This window comes from Lucilia sericata, unplaced genomic scaffold (genome assembly GCF_015586225.1).
Source record: "Lucilia sericata isolate MDLA Ls3-8-SP2 unplaced genomic scaffold, ASM1558622v1 Contig000083F_arrow, whole genome shotgun sequence".
NCBI lineage: Eukaryota > Metazoa > Arthropoda > Insecta > Diptera > Calliphoridae > Lucilia > Lucilia sericata.
Window position 1 is genome coordinate 725277 of NW_023994116.1, and position 14227 is coordinate 739503.

At 28.3% G+C, this 14227-nt stretch overlaps 1 protein-coding gene across 1 annotated transcript in view; it reads left to right on the forward strand.

Moving 5' to 3' along the window:
* The first annotated feature begins 572 nt into the window (after window positions 1-572).
* The window catches only part of LOC119599629, an 82983-nt gene continuing 69328 nt past the window's right edge, over window positions 573-14227 (forward strand). Inside the window, exon 1 of the mRNA XM_037949487.1 lies at window positions 573-1095. The gene's annotated coding sequence lies outside the window, so the exon portion shown is untranslated. The remainder of the gene's footprint in view (window positions 1096-14227) is intronic.

Here is a 14227-nt window from a genome sequence, read left to right on the forward strand (position 1 = left end):
TATGCCACTAGATTCTACGACTGAAAATTAAGTTCACGTGTTTTGGCGTTTTTCTGTGTCTTTTTGAAAGTTGAAATTTTACGTACAGTGTAAATATTATTATTATTATTTTTAATTTTCCGTAACAAAATTCCAGGCAATTCATACTCACTTAAGAAACTACTTTAAAACAAAACCCCAACCCTGGCTTTATTCTTTTTCTAAATAACATTTTACTAATGTATTGCGTTTGACCATTACTAAAAACTCTCCTACTTAACATTGTGTTCCTAATCTATTTACGCATTCTAAAATATTCTTCCCCACCACCCAACACAATAAAATTACAACAAACACATTATGTATGTATATGCAAACATTTTAGTACAAATCAAATAATGACAGCAATATCAACAACAACAATAGCAATAGAATCATTACTTGCATTTTTCTCTTTTAGTTTTCTAGAAATTTCGCAAGTGTTCGGTTGTTTGGTGATTAGTTGTCGTTTAATAAATAAATATATGCGGTAAAATGAAAATTAATTGTTAATATTGCATAAATATGAAATTTAAATGTTTGTTAATATTTCTGTGTAAAAATAATGTTAAAAAATGACCTGTAAGTTAGTGTACATAGTGTGGGAAAATTGGTTGGAAAAATATATGTAAATGTTGTGACGTTCGGTGTGTTGCTTTAGTTCGGCCAATCGTTGTTAATAAATAAGCATGGATGTGCGGGGAATGTGTTAAGTGCAACAGCTGGTATAAGGGAAAGTGAATAAAGGTTTGTGTGAAGCAAAGAAGAGGAAAAAAGCTTTTATAAGTTTCGTAAAGAAATGAGGAAATAAAAGAAAATTTAATAAGCAATAAGCTTTCAAATGTATTGAAGGAAATAAAATGTTGATCTTTTAAAGAAAAAAGCTTAAATAATGAGAAAATAAAAAAGTCGTTAAAATAGATAAAAGAGCTATTAAAAAGTTGAGAAAAAATAGAAAATAGAAAAAGCAAATGAAAATTTTGTAAATAAGAAAAAAAAATATTTGTAAAAGTAAATTCAAAATTTGTAAAAAAAGAGTAATTGAAGTCGTTTGCGGAAAGGAAAGTGTTAAATAAGGTGAGTGCTTATTTTATTATAATACATATAAAGCTATATTACTTTTTAAATTTCAGTTTTTAAACAATGTTGCGCTAATAAAACCACAATTTTTAATTTACATGAAATAGTAAAATATAACTAGTAAGAGTATTATATTCGACTAGGTATTTTCGAGGTATTTTTGAACCAGCAGTGGGTGTTAAAGTCAGTTTTTGGAGGGGACCATATGTATATGAGGGGTAGGGTCATTTACGGACTGAACCTCATAAAATTTGGCTGATATGAAACTTATTTATGTCGAATTTCATCGCTATACTCGCATTTTTAAAACAGTAATGACTGCTAAAGCTGTTTTTCGTATGGGGTCCGATATTGCCCAATACCAAATAAACCGTACCTATAAGAAATATTTGTGGAAGATTTCAACTCTCTAGATCTTTCCGTTCGGGCTCTATCGTGCTTTCAACAGACGGACGGACGGATGGACAGACATGGCTAGATCGTCTTAGCGTTTGTGGGTCTATGATCAATATTTCGATGTGTTACAAAATCAATATACCCCCATCTTTTTTTATGGTGGGTATAAAAATATCTTTAAAAATTATAGAAAATTCAAAATATATTTTTTTTACTTATAAAAAGTTGGCCAGTTTTAATTTTTTCGACCAGGTTTCGTAACTCATATTCGATGATACCTATTTGGTGACTAATCTATCGACCAATATATTGTCAAGTCTACAGTCTAGTCTGTGTGTATGTTGATATTAGTTTTCAGAAGACCCCAGATATCTGAAAGATCCGAATCTTCCATAATTCTATCAGAAATACGTTCGAGAAGAATGCTATTTAAAATCAACAAAATCAGTCCATAAATAACGGAGATATGAGCAAAAATCTGAGACAATCTCTGAAAATGTCAAAAATTTTGATTTTTAGTGCATGCAGATATAAAAATAATAAACAAACAACAACAACAAACATAATCATATGGTAAATTTTGATCTTGTACTTGCTTGTTTTTAAAAACAAAGCAAGAGCAACACGTTACAGATAAAATTGTGTGTTGTTATTAGCTTAAAACATGAAATTAAACATGTATGTCGCGGAGTAAATGATAACCTATAAAATGGGACTTTTTGGTACTTTTTCGTTCTTCAAAAGGTACTTTTTGAAAATTCTATAATATTCAACCTAGAAACATAAATTAATCATGTAGAATCCGTAGTAAATGGGAACTTATAAAAAGGGACTTTTTGTTCTTCAAAATGCACTTTTAATAATATTGAATCTAGAAGCATAAAATCAAATATTCAAATCTGTAAAAGGGGACTTTTTTATTTTGATTTTTGTAATAAAATACGTACTGACTATTTTTGTTTAACACATTATGGTGAAGGATATATAAGATTCGGCACATCCGAATATAGAATACTTGTTATTTCTAATAAATCATGTAATGTAATGTGTAATGATTTCGCGCAATACTCTGGTTTTGCGGTAATCAGGAACAAGATTGTTAAATACATATTTTTGTTCGCTTTTTTATTTATTTAACTTCCTTCGTGCTACACCATTAGTTTTTTTTATTTTGTGTATGTGTGTCTGTGATTACCAGGGAAACTAAAAATATGCTCAAAAAAGTGTTTTAAGCGCATTCAATATGCAGTAAAGAACTGAAAATATGCTCTAAAAATAACATTTGTAATACTTCTTAATACTAAAAAGACAGAAAATATAATCAATATTAATTCTACAAGACTTCTTTTTGATAATTGATTCATATCATAGTTAAATCATAGGATTTAGTTTTACGTTCAAATAACCAATATGTAATATTAATCCGCATTTGTTCTCCAAAAACACAAATTTCCAACGACAATGTTTGACATTCATATTTCTTCCAATTGTATTCATAGCTTCTTCATTTTAATCGGTGTTGTCATAGAATGTAATTACTGCATTCTATGACAACACCGATGTCCCTATTTAAAATGTAATACTTTATCGAATAAAAAACTATTGCAATGAATGTGACTATATGTCGTTTTCCAACTATACAAACGATTTTTTTTTTCAGAATTGTAAACCAGGCAATCAATTTTAAAAATAAAATAAAAAAAAAATCATGTTTTGCAAAAATTTAAATATACAAAAATTAAAAAATAAATCTCTAAACATCAAAATATGTATGGATGTACTAAAAGACTAAAATATGATATTAGAACTCGAAAATATGTCTCAAATATGCTACTAAAGTCAAATCATGCAGAATTATGCTCTTATGGGTAAAATAGGCGCTAACAAATCGATGCCAAAATTCTTAAATTGTTCTGTAATGGGGAAAAACATGCATTTGCATATTTTGGTTTCCCTGGTGATTACATTTATGATGTGAAAAAGTCTCATATGTTTGTATACATGTATTTATATACATATGTATATGATTCTTTTGTTGTTTTAAACAATTTTGTTGTTTCAACTGTTTTTTTTTTAAGTCGATTTATATGGCAGCTTTAGCCGTAAGCTGGCTGCATGACGTTTATACGGCTTATTGCGTATTACTTTACATTTGATTGTATTGTTTATATTTCTTTTACAAGTTCAAACTTATACTTTACACCCACCGAACGTCTAAACGGCTCCAGGGGCGGCACAGTAGGTGCTCAAAGTAGGACACCTTTGACATGTAATAGTTTTTTAGATTTTTATATCCCAAAGATGGTATCACAAAACCGAAAGTTATTATTTAAACCTTTATCTTAATTTATTCGGAAAGTATTATCCAAGTATTCAAAAACAAATCGCTGGGAAATGTTATTTTTATTTCTTTGCCAGGAGAAAATTGGAAATTTTTTAGATTTATAGAATTCTGTATGATTTCAGACATGTCGATAGAAAATATTTAGTGTGCAGAAAGACAGTCACATTAATAATACGTATTTATTTATATATACATATTCATAAATAAATGAAAATATGTATAAGTATGAAATAAAAATAAATGTTTATTGACAAATTAGGGTGGCCCGAAACAAGAGTAGCGGAAGTTCCCAACTAAAATGAATATTTTATTTATTTTATAACAAACCGTTTTTCCAAATGTTTGTCCTGGCGTCAAGATTTGGTGAGCTGGATAAAATACATTTTTTTGAATGCGTCATACAAAGGCCTATCATATAACACTAATAATTTATATTATTCTTTTTTTAATTTTATTGCGGAACATCTATTCCTTTTTTGGCCTCCATACAAACTGTTCCACCCTACTGTAAATAGGTATGTTTTACACAGGAACGCCATATAGTAGTAGATTTGCCCATGAAAAAAACGTTCATTTTATATTTAAAGCAGGCATCAAGTAGCTCTCTGTGTTTTGTTTCGATACGTTGATAGTTCATAAAAAAATCTTTTTATATTTTTAAGCTCAGGTCTACTGAACCCACATGTGAGCGTATAAGTTTATTATAAAAATCAAATGAAACGCAAAAAATAAATACAAACAAACAAAACGTTTGCCCGCAATACTCGTTCCATTCGTAAAACAATTTTAAATATGAAATATGTAATACAACGTTATAAATTCCTCTTTTGTTAGTTCCACAACCATGTGCACGTCAAGGATTTTAGAATCAGTCATACTGAGTTTAAACTTTTATTAACCTTAAATAAAACATGTCTTGGCGTTTTTTTATAACGTTTAATCCTTGACTTTCATATTCATACATAGTTTTATAACACATTGACTTTGATTTGTGATTAATAGCAAATAATAAATAAAAATTCATTAAAGTTATAAAGTACAGGCAAATCCCGGTATAACGAATCTCACTTTAACGAAAATCTGATATAACGAACAGCCAAATTTTTAACAATAACTACCTTATATAGCGAACGTTTAAGAAATTTTATACTCGATATAACGAATAAAAAGAAAAAATACCTAAAAAATCCAGCTTTTGATTTTATATTTATATTGTTAATATCAAAAACTTGATTGAGCAATTAGAATATAATGTAAAATGAAAGAAGTCGCCCATATTCCTAATTTTAGTTATACTACATATCTGACCTATCTATCAAAATTCCTTACATTATAATCTAAAAAACATAAATCTGTTAGATGTGAATTTAATGGTAAATTTAGCTTGAATAGTGTTTAAAAGGGATACATTGAAATAATACAATTTTACAGCAAAATAAATTATTTCGATACCCCAATATGGCGCAATATTCCAGGGTTTTGAAATTATCAGCATGAGACTCAAGTTCAGTTTTTCCTCAAAAGAGTTTAATTCTATCTTCTAGATAATAAAATAAGGTTAAGGAAATAGCAGGAAATTAAAGTTGTTAGAAAACTAAAATCCTTCACAAATTTTTCAATCCGTTCAGATGTTCAAAATGGAAATACGTGTGCGTTGTTAATAGTTGTTTGAAATAAAATTTGAAGTAATAATTTCATACATTAATTTGAATGGTTTTTTGTCCATTAAATAAAGAAATTTACTAGAAAAAATAATTCCGATATAACGAATATTTCGATTTAACGAAAGGGCCTGACATTATATCATTCGTTATACCGGGATTTGCCTGTATTCAGAATTAAATTTTTTATACCTTTAAGTCTTTATATTCTTCTGTATTCAGGACGCACGATTTGTTTATCTCAACATGCAAAATCTCAAAAGGGTGTAACATGAAATTAGTAATTTCCACAAGTCAGAAAGTCCCAAAAAACATCATAATAGACAATGTCTGGCGGTACAGTTATATTCAAATGTGTTTATCAATGCTGGGATACAATACTTGCTTTCATTTTATTAAGCTTTTTGTCTCTCCAGTAAAATTTTTAAAAGTGTTGTTACGCCATTTTGTATTTGAGGTGACGATATATTTCTTATTTATTTTTAAGGGTCACGTGATTTTCCTCAAATATTTTATAGATGTGAATGTACCTTTAAAGTTGAAAGTAAACACTTGGTTAGTTTTCAAAACATAATTTTACAAAGTATTTCTTCTGTTTGTATTAATCGTGAAAGCAACAAATATGTATAATAATTTTATTTCTTTTCAGCTATTTTTGTTTTCAATTTACACATGTATTTAAATAAATCATGGTTCCACCAATCAAAATTGTTAAGATTCCTTTTGGGGATTTATAGGCTAAAATTATAAAGATTAACAGTTGGTAAATTAATATACATATATATTTTTTTGGATCATGAATTACCATCTTAAATTACTCATAAATTTAGCAGAACAGGATATTTAGTACATATGTATTTACTTAAAGAAAACTTTTCCAACATTCCACGTACATATATAGTATATAAAATGTAAATGAGTTTTGTGTGTTAAAAGAACTTAACGCTCAAACACTCAATTAAATGTTCATTACCACATAATTGTTTTTATGTGAAAAATACACAATAAAAATGCAATTATTTTAGCACTTTGAATCAATAAACTAACAAATATTTAAATAGACAACAACAAAAATTAAACCAAAAATTTGGTAGATTGTAAATGTTTTATGCGCGAATGTGTAAGTTTGTTTGCCCATGAATAATAAAAGTAAAACAACTTAATTTATTAGCAATAATTAATAATTAATGTAAAACCTTCACGACCCAAATTTTTATTACGAATAGTATACATCTTTGTTGTGTGAATGTCAAATTGTAAATATGAGAATCTTATTTACGTCGAATTACGAATAAACCGAATATTTTTTTTTTTCAATTATTCAAAAAGTGCAAACTCAATCTTAGGCTATTGTGAGTTTTTTAAAACAAATCATTACTCAATGTTTTTAAACTTGGGACAAATTAAAAAAACTCTAAAACAGAAAACCAGTTAAATTTATTCCTTTATATAGGAAGCTATTTTCGATTATTTTAAAACCCGATTATTAACCGACTGTATACCCTAGTATATGGTAATCTAACAATGTCCTTGATAATAAACTTTTTTTAATTTTAAAATTTTATGAAAACATTTTTTTCTTGCAACCCAAAACCATATTTATTAAATCTTGCATATGTCTGTATGTATGTATGTGTGTGAACTATACTGTTGTTTCTGTCAAATCGTATTAAACTTAAACTTTTTTGTTTTGACAAATGGAAAGAATAAGTTTGTTTGTTATGAAAATATGCAAATTTATTGAAAATTCAATGTTCAATTTATTTGGTATAAAATAAAATTGATTTTTTTTCTCCATTGCTTTTTGTTTTTATACGTTTATCGGTGGATATTTTCATACACTCCCATTTAATGCGGCCTTCCACGTGCAATCGGTGTAATTTAAAAATTACACAACACATGCTTATTTAAACTTAAAAACTCATTCATTGAATTTGGTAAGTGGATAACAAGCAGTCAGTTGTGTTATTTTCTATGTGAATGGTTAAAAAGGCGCCATATATTAACTACTCATACATAGTACATACTTACAAATAATACAATAAACATAATCACACATACGGTATATACATGTGTACATGTACATTAGGGTGACCCGTGGACTACTTTTTTGGAGGAATGCCATCTCTAACGATGCCTTTCAATGTACTAAATACGAAATCATCAGTTCCCTACATGCGATTGAAAATCTTGATCTTAGTAAAATATGTTCAAAACAAATTTTATGCAATCTTTTCGAAATGGGTTTCAAAAATTGCGTTATTTTGAGATTATCGTGGTAAAAATAATTAAAATTTTTGTTAGTGTATTTTATAAGGGGCATATAATTTTCAAAAAAAAATCAAAAAATTCTGAAATGAACTATATAACTAAAATATTTTTCCCGTAATCAGAAGAAAATTTCGGAATTTTTGTGACCCATTTCGAAAAAATCTATATTTTATTTTTCAAAAATTATACTGGGGTCAGAATTTTCAATCGCTGTTATCGAAAAAAAAAATATTTTTTATTTTTCTCGTGTTCAGTGCATTAATGCGCATCGACTGAGAGTTATTCATACATGAAATTTTTTTAGAAAAGCTGTTCCTCGGGACACTCCAATGTACTTAGTGTTATAAATTTTTTAAAATTTCAAATCGGACTTTACATAGAGTATATCACTTTTTCCCGAGTGTTATAAAAGTTTCAGCGACAAATGCTTTAAATTTTTCAATATTTATTCTAAACAAAATTTTATTTATTAATACAAAATCGGTAATTTTTGATATAATTAGGTGTCATTGTTTGTCCTATGACATTTACACTAAGAAAAGCATGGATGCTTTCTGAAAAGTTTTAGAAATTCGATTTGCCTCGGTAGGTTTTTGCACAAAATCGTCTTGAGAAAATTGTTTTCGTATTAGAACAATACTGGCTATCACGTGGTAATAGAGCCTAATTTTGGCTATACCCCTAATGTACATATATGTATATGTACATACAAACATACATACATATATGTATAGTCGAGATTGGGTTATAGGATTCTGTTTTACCTCAATCTACATACGCAGCAAAGAGCTTCGCAGCAATTTTATATTTTTTATATGTTCCTTTTAGACCATATTTTTATATATAAATAAATTACTTGTGGATCACCCAGCAAAATTTGAGACTACTCCCAAAACGCTTGTTAAGAGTACTTCGTAAAGGACAAGGACTGATCCAAAACTTATTCAAATACATATATGATAAAACATGTTCCATTCAACGTTAAGATGTCCTAGGCGAGGATTGCTAATCCGCACATGCATGGATCATGTACTGTACTGTTTAATATACCAGAAGTAATCCATTGCAGAGTCAACTGTCTTTTCTAACTGAAGGTTCAAATATAGTTTAATATATCTAGTGGCGTAACTGATTATATAACCAGATGTAACTCTAAATTATAGGTAAAATCACTAGTTCGGGACAGACACACCGAATAGCTGGGACGCTCAATAAATTATGAAAGTATTTGAAAGTAATAGAATGTTTCGGGGCATTTTTTAAACAATTTTATTTTTAAATCAATAATTATTTCCAAATCATTAAATACAAGGCTAAAAGTTTCCCCTTCTATTTCTTAAACAAATTTCTCACAAATTTGATGTAGAAGAAATAACAAGAAGAAATAAAAAGTTTTTTTTTCTAAATTTTCTATAAAAATATCTCAAACAATACAATTATAGCGCCACACATATATGTATGTATGTGTATGTACGTAAGTACATACACAATCAAAGTAAATATAAAATAATACTGTAACGTTTGGGAATCCTTGTAGGCAGCTGTTTTGTATATTTTGTTTGTTTTTATACCCTACACCACTATAGTGGGGAGGGTTTTATTCGTTTGTGCTGATGTTTGTAACACCCAAAAATATTGGTTCTACACCCACCGGTTCAGAATCACTTTCTTCGTCGATTAAGCTATGTCTTTAAACATACTCCACATTTTAAACATACTCATTGGTGTAGGGTGTCATATGGGCGACCATGTCAGACTATACGTTCTAACTTGTTTATTTTTCATTGATTTGCAAATAGAAGTTTCCTCAACTACACTTAACGAAACGATGGGTGTTCGGAAAGAAAGCGTATACTGCCATATTAATAGATATACATATGTATAGTACATGAACCAACGATGACTAATAAGTCCGAATTCTTAAGCTTACAAAAATGTCGTTCTAAAAAATATATTACATTTCACTAATGTTTTTATGGACGCTGGTCACCAAAGAAATCCACGAAATATGTTGTAGTTATTTCACAACAGTAAACAGTGCAAAAAGGGAGTAAACTAAATTTATTGATGTTTATTTTAAATATGTACATATGTATGTAAGTACATCGTACAAAAGCGCGTATACATATATTTATAATGTTGAAACTTCTTGTTATTCTCGGTTTTATATAATCAGTATTTAAAAACGTATATAATGTGTAAACCAATATGTATACAGTTTAATCTTTAAAATAGAAAGTAAAACTTTTTCGATTACAAAATACATTTCATATATTTTTATACCCACCATCAAAAAATATGTTGCTATTTTGATTTTGCCGTTTCGTTTGTAACACATTGAAATATTCCTGGCAAAAACATGATAATCACTTATACTTAACAAATTACTTTTCAATGACTACTACATATCGTCTGCATTACTTGGAATAAGTGTAGTAATGACTTAAAAATAATGTTATATGTAACTCCCTATTTCTAAGAGAGCGTGGTAAGTTCTTGCCTCCTTTCAACCCTTTAGCTGGATTGATCGTAGAAACAAAAAAAATATTCACATATATTCTTTGTTGATAAGGTTTGTTTGGCATTTGTATGTTTTGAATCGGATTTTCCCGGTTGGCATTCATATAATGTTCGGTATAGACGAACATCGTAGTGTTTATTAATAATATTTTTAATAAGAATATATTTTAAGGTATTGTAACAGCGACAAAGTTATGAAATAAATAAAAATTGTGTGTAGTAACCCAGTAAAAACTTTCATTATTATGTAAGGAGTTAAAATGCTCAAATTTACTTACACAATAACATTTTAAGTCATTATTTTAACATGGTGATGTCATTGGAGGCAAGTACTTACCACAGACGATTACAAGTAACTAGAAAAAGTAGTCATTGTTAATCGCATGAAAAAACGTACACAGCTTCTATATCTGTGTTGCAAAGATGACTAATGATGTAGAAAGTATTTATATAACGCATTATGCGTAAGACCTTATTAGACTACTTCTGTGTAATCCAGACAATATGTGGTAGTCATTGAAAAGTATGTTGTTAGGTAAGTAATTACAATTGAAAGCCATTACCCAGTTTTTTCTGGGAATAAATAATTGATTGAAATACATTGACATTTAATAAGAAGTTTAAAGTACTTTTAATTCGTTTATATCCGTCTTATATGTATATTGTCTGTAATTTTTCACCCTTAAACAGATTTGTAGACACTATGTGAGGAAAAAGTTTATTTTATTTTTCTATATTATGTTCACCACATTGTTTTCAGTTTAGAGAAGCATTAAAAAACTTTTTAGCGAGTTTGTTAACTAATACGTTTACGTTTTTACATAAATCAAATCAATGTGTTACGATTTGTTTCTTAACAAAATTTTAAGTATATTTATGCTCAACAGTTATTGAAAGTTCAAATAAAAACTACCAAAAAGTGTTGTCTTTTACATGTCTAAATTTTAAATAATACTTCAACATTTTTCATTAAAATACATTAAATTTCTGGTTTCTCATCAAAAAATCCTTTTTAACGAAAATCTGAGTGATCATAGATGTTCGTTACATTCTCATTTAGCTACTTCATTTAGGGTTTTCACGTAAACATTGATTTTAGAAAATTTACGTTTACACAGACACAAGCTCTACAGACAATTTTATGTTTCATCTTAGATGGAAAATATGCGTTTTCATAGATTTTCAGCCTTTGATTTTGTGTTATGTATGTATTTATTTGATGAAAAATGTGAGGTTTTCATTTTCCATACAAAAGTATGTTTGGTGGAAAATATGATTAATAATACATTTTCGCTACTATTTGGGGGCATAATTTAATAATTTTATTAGATTTATTTTCAATTTTATAATCCATATTAATCCATATTAACATCAAGTGGAATAGGGCTTTAATGACCGAAATCCAAATTAAAAAAGTATACATTTTAAAAACAATAATTGTTTTCTAATTTTTATATACATAAGAGGGGTTATATGGGGGTATGGTCAATTATGAACCGATCCTTTTAAAATTTGGTAAACAAATTTCTTTTACATAGATTTTGGTCGAACTTCATCGCTATACTCGTATTTTTAAGCCAGTGATGAGAGTTAGTCATTTTCTGAAAGGGGTCTAATATGAGGTGTATGGCCAATTGTGGGCCGATCCTCATACAATTTAGTAATGGGTTCCTATTAAAATGGTTTATGTCAGTTTCATCGTTGTACTTTTATTTTTAAGCCAGTAATGAGCGTTAAAAACGTTTGCCGGGTAGTAATTGTATGTTACAAACGGAATGACAAATTCAATGTACCCCCATCTTTTTTGATGATGGGTATAAACATCATTTGTTTAATTTCTTTAAGCAATTTGCCTTGTTTGTTATTATGTATAAATATGTATGCACTTATGTTTGCAAATTTCCTTTGCATTAATTGATCTTTAAATTCACTGACTCTAAAGACCATGTTAAGGCAATTCTCTAAAGTAATTACATTATTGTCTTTTGCATTATTTACTTGTAGCAACTACACGTACATGATGCACTTTTTTCTGTTGTTTGTTGCAACTTCCACTTAACTTTAATTTAGTAAAACATTTACCATTTTTATACATATTTCATTTCCGTTCAGTCTTTTTATTTATAAAAAGGAAACGGCATACACATCTACTACTCACATTCACATACATATCTTTGTATGTGAGTATCTTTAATTGGAAATCGCCTATTTTATAGCATACACATGTTCATGCAACAAAAGTAAGAATGTACTCACATTCACATGTATGTCTATTACACCTACACACCTACGATCCTTTTAGTTGTTGTTTTTCTCAGTGGAATCAACATTTTAAGTTAAATCGAATTAATGCTCATCTATGTACTCCTTACTACTACACGTAAATAAGTGTTGCCAAATCATTCTAATATTTCAACTAAATAGATTTAAGCGTTAAAAAAAACGTTAAATTTATATAATTCAGATAATTTTTAACAAGACAGAAAACGTTAAACTCAAAAACTGTATCAATTATAAATATAATTAAATGAACCAATTAATATTTTTTAAAACAGAATATTACTAGAACTTTATATATTAACATAATTTTTCTAACTTTTGTTCTCATATATGAATATCCTAAGTGAGAATCCAAATTTTCCGAATCACAATTCTTCGGATTAAGAAATTAAAAACAAGAAAAACACACATAGCGGCAACACTTACGTGTATGGTTGGAGTGAGTAATCTTATTGAAGTTAGTTTTTTGTTTTCATGTATGTAGTATACCTACTTGAATTCTGTTGTCTTTACACGGATTTACTTTCCAATATTTTATTGGATATTGAAGTACTTATAATGCGTGTCAGTGTAAAGGTGAACGCAATAAGTAGGTGTTGAGATAAGACACTTATGTTTGAGGCTTTGTAATAGATATACATACATATACCCACAAACATGTAATTTTATTAAGGAGATAGTGATATATAATGTTTGAATTGAAAATCGAGATTCTTTGAAAATTTTTTAGGCGTTAATCCGATGCTGAAAATTTGCTTAAAATTCTCGTTACAACTACATATACTTATTAACTTTGTTAACATAAATAAGCGTTGAAACAAAGTATCTGGATTTTTTGTTCCATTTTCTAACATACTAAAGAATTTATTGAAACCCAGGTATCCCTAATTTCATGTTGAACTATCCTAGTACGCATTATATACATTTAATTCCCAAAGCAATTACGATTACACGGCTGTAAAAACAAAAACAAGAAATACTTAAGTTATTTTTTCTGCTTTTATTATCTCACTTGCGTTTCAATACACAGAAGTCATGTTCACGTACTTGATAATTTGTAACAGCTTGTACCTATACCAAGTGTTAACGGGCAGTGTTGTCAACATATCATATAGGTCATAGTTCAAGGAAAAAGCACATTTTTTATCAAAAATCGCATAATTTGTTCAAATATTTCAAAGTTATTTCTTGAAAGACCCTATTTATTAAGTTATACATACATAATGCAATTTCATGTCAAGTGATCCAACTCAAAAAATCGATTTTGATTTCGGTCTAGAACTGCTGGACTTAGAGGGGGTCAAAGTTGGACATTTTTGTCATACAGGGTTTTATTCAAATGAGTGTAACTTTTCATCCATAGGTCCTAACAAAAATTGTCCAAATGATAGCTATTTCTTCATTCTTTCCAAATTTTTTTTAATTTATTTTTTTCAAAATACTCCCTTTCAGATAAAAGCTTATACAATTTCCTTTTAGGTCTTTCTAGTCCTATAATGAAATAATAGTTTTTTTTCAATATTTTTCACTTAATTTTCCCCTATTTTTTTTCAAAATGGAAGTTTTTGTTGTTTTGTTATTCAAAAGAAAACTTAAACCATCTATAAAAAATATTTTAACTGAGAAAGCAAAGTCTTGAGTTAAAATATTATTTTTT